Genomic DNA, 4,230 nt, shown 5'->3' with positions numbered 1-4,230 from the left:
CACATATAGGGCCCTTTCAATGAGGGATCCATTTTTTTGTCAAATTCTAGAGATAGTTTCCTTACCGTTAGACCTAGCATTAATGAAAAAGAATGGCCGAGATCACTTTACCCCTTTCTACCCAGAATTTCAACACTCAAGAACTCTTTTTGCATCTCTTGCGAGTATCATCGCTAAGAGAATTAATCTAATATATTGTTCCATGGATATTAATAAACACCCAATTGGGATTGGTTGAAATCTGTAAAGCAAAACCTTAACCTTTTCTAATACTCATATTCCAAATTCTCAATCTCTCAGATTCATTTAACAATTCTCCCAATTCGCACCATTTATCAAAATCTCAATTCCGTTGTCCAAATCTCAATGTCCACCCATCATCAAAATCTTCATAAGCTTCACCTTTCTCGTCATGATCATCATCAATTTCATCTTTCCTTCTTCAATATTCATCGTTAAAAAAGTCTAGCATCAACACCAATATACCTAGAATTTTCCATCTCCTTAATCAAAACACAAAAAGTGTAATACCCTAGATTTTCATATTATTTTCTTGGTATTATTTTCAAAATTAATGAAGGATTATTTGTGGGAAATTCCTTTCGTTTCGTATGTGCGAAGTTGAAGTTTCGGGAGTCAATTTTATTAAGGTGACTTGACTTTTAAGAGGCCAAAAGTTTACTTTCTTATCCGTAAGTTATTTTCAAAATCTTTCTTCATGAAAGTTTAAGAGTTTGTTGATACGAGTTCGTAAACACGCGGTACGCGTGAAACAGATGTCATATGAGAAAGTTATGGTCAGAGGAAGTTAATTTCCGATTTTGGAAGGGTATAAATAGAAAAATGTGTGGGTTATTTTCAGAAACCCTAAAATTGCAGAAAAACCCATGCAGTCTCTCTCTCTCTCCCGTTTCCATTTTCACCCTCAAATTTCTTCCGGCCATAACTCGGCCATCCGGCGACGGATTTGGGCGTGCTTGGTATTGTTGGAAAGCTCTCACTCCCCTCTTTCTATTCATAGTAGGCTCACACCCTATAGAGCACTGTGCAAGGCGCACAGCAAGGCCCGCAAGTTACTGCTGTAGTCGGCAGTGAAGCTTCGACCGATTCCGGTGACATCGAGGTTTGAGACTACCCATTTCGGGAAGTTCTTGTTCTTCTGAGCATGATGATACCAACCTTGAAGCCTAATTCGAAGCGTGGAGCTTTTGAGTTCGAAGTGTTCCTTGTTTCTTTCCGGCAACGTTTCCAGTCTCTTTCCGGCCGAATTGGCTTTGGTCACATGTACGAAAAGTGTTCTATTTGATGTGACCTACAAGTTTGCTGTTGGGAGCTTGCCCAGATTTTGAAGTTGATGTGGGTGGCGCAAGGGGCAGACTCGCCGCCGCCTGTGGTGGCGCGTGGCCACAGGTATGAAAAGTGTTTCATTTGATATGACCTACAAGTTTGTTGTTGGGAGCTTGCTCAGATTTTGAAGTTGATGTAGGTGGCGCGTGGCAGCGCGTCAGGCAGTGTTGTAGCTTTAGTTTCTTTGGTTAGCTAACTCTTGTTGTTGTGAGCATGTTGAATTGTGGAAATTCTAGTTTATGAGTAAGGATTGCATGCTAGGTTCTATGTTATTCATAGGTGTTTTAGGAGGTTGTGAACTTTGGAAGTTTGAGAATTAGAAGCAGCAGTTTGGGTCGTTAAATTTGACAACCTTCCTTCTTTGGGCAAACCCTTGATTTAAGTTTTGGGTTAAGAGGGCAAGTGTTACTTTTTAGTTTGAATGGTTACTAAGGTTATTAATTGTGTTAATTAGGTAGCTTATGGAGTTGTTTGTGAGCTTGTTCCTTGTGTTTTTGTGAAGACGCAACGAGAGTATTTAGGTGAGTAAATCTCACCAAGGTTCACTTTGGGACCAATTATTTATGGTCAATATGATGATAATTATGATGATGATTATGATGATTATAATATTATGTTTTTTGTTTGTTTTAAAATATATGAGCTTGATCGCCAACGGCTCATAGGTAAGTTAAAACAAGTTTTTCTATTATATAATTATTTTTAAGGTTCATGTAATCATAATGTTTTTGGCTATTGATAGATTATTCTTGTGAGGATATCTATGTTTGTTCGTATAAATATATCTATGTGAAAGGATATAATTTTTATAATGTGCTCCTTGTGTTGATTGATGATGATTTTCTTATATTGTGATTTGTGGTTTAGATAGTCAAACCGGGTTCCAAGCCTTTAATCGGGTGATTGGTTACGGTTATGATGCTATTATTTTGTGATTTGATATTGGACAGTCAAATTGGGTTCCAAGCCTTTGTCCGGGTGATTGGTTACGGTTAGGAATAGAGCTCTAATCCGTCTGTCGGTGTAGGTCATGGGAGGTACCTGAAGGTATCTGGGACCCATGGGTACATAAATTGTTGTTGTAGGTCATGAGACATACCTTATTGGTATCTGAAACTCATGGGTACATGTATATTTGTAAAAATATTGGTTATATGGTTTTAACATTGTTCTTAATTGTTGTCAATTAAATTCATTGTTTTGAGTATCTCTTGAACTATGCTTAATGCAGAAGATTCTTCAATCTTATTTGTGTGATTTTTAGTGGAATTCCTGAACTATCATTTTTGCATAATTCACTTATGATTTTGATTGTTTTGAGAATATTTGTGTTTTCTTATTTACTCTCTTTTGAATTTTCTTGTTTGCGGCGATTCCTGAACTAAGTTCTAAAGTAGGAATTCCCAGTTTTATCTTATGTGATATTGGGTTGAGTTGTTTTTAGGAGTTACTCATACGGGCTTTTAGCTTACCGGGTTTGTTGTTTACAACCCGGTGCACCAATTCATGGTGTAGGAGTTAGACCTGCAGGTGATGATCAACAAGGTTGAGGCAGAAGCATAGTGGTTGGGTTTTAGACGATATACATTTTATTTGTATATTTTGGCAGTTTGTTTTTAAGCTCATGTAAGTGTCTTCATTTTTACTAGACTTTTCAAGTTGTTGTAAATAAGAAGATGTAATGTTTAACTCAGTTGTTGAGTTTTGTTGACATTTACATTTCCAGCATTTGAGTTTAGTTTGAGAGTTGTTGAGCAGGTTTTGTGAGTGATTTTTTTTTAGATATATCATGCCCAAATTTTTAAAAATTATCCTTTAAAAATTGGGGTGTGACAAAAAGTCTAACATCAACACCAATATACCCAGAATTTTCCATCTCCTTAATCAAAACACTCAGAGAATTATTAACGAATTCATATCCACATATTGGGCAAGAATGGTGTTGATGATATGGGTCTTTGCCTCTAGTTGGAAATAATCCACTCTTGTCTCTAGTTGTAGTTTTCAGTTCTCAAATGGTTTGTTCTTTGAGCAACGACTTGCCACTTGGCTGATGAGAGTGGGATGGGTTTCAGAGTGCTTGAATCTGGGTATCTTGAAAAGTGGCTGCCAACTTGAGAAATGGGGACGAAAGATATCTTAGTTGGAAGAAATTATGATTGATTATTAGTTTGAGAAGTGCTTACATTGAGATTTGAGAGTGAGATGGGTTCAGAAGTGCTTGAATCTAGGTATCAGAAAGGGGTTGATAATTTTGGCCAAGTTAGGAAGGATTCTGTGTCTTAATCTCAGCCCTTAATTTTCATTTAAGCCATATCTAACGGTAAGGAAGCGATTCCTAGAATTTGACAAAAAAATGGATCTTTTATGCTAAATTCTCGGTAAATTTTTGGAATGGATCATTTATGCCGAATTCTTGGTAAGGAAGTTTGTTTGGATTTTTCAGGTAAGGGTTGTCCATTTTCAAGGGAGGTCATGCCGAATTCTCGGTAAATTTTTCTTAGAGGTGGACCCCGCAGAATTTATTTCGGGTTTTAAGATGAAATTCGGGATGGAACCTTACATTTATAATGAATCAAGACCATTGAAAACAATTAAATCTAATGGTTAAAAAACGGTGTAAAAATTTGTGTTAAACAAAGTTTCTCTTGAATCGGACCCGTGGAACAAATAAGTGCTCATATAGTCAGATTTTGTTAATTTTATCAAATTTTTATTGCTATCGATATTTCTTCGAAAGTTCCGTTGAAATTTCTATTTTTCGGAAGGTCAATCTTTCCGTAATCATCGAAATTTTTGTCCATGATTTGGCTTAGGTTTTTAGGTTGATAAGTAGATCACCCAAATTGAAAGCTTGAACAGTGTCTTTGAACAAAAGAAAAA

This window comes from Fragaria vesca, linkage group LG2 (genome assembly GCF_000184155.1).
Source record: "Fragaria vesca subsp. vesca linkage group LG2, FraVesHawaii_1.0, whole genome shotgun sequence".
NCBI lineage: Eukaryota > Viridiplantae > Streptophyta > Magnoliopsida > Rosales > Rosaceae > Fragaria > Fragaria vesca.
This window is presented reverse-complemented; position numbering follows the sequence as displayed.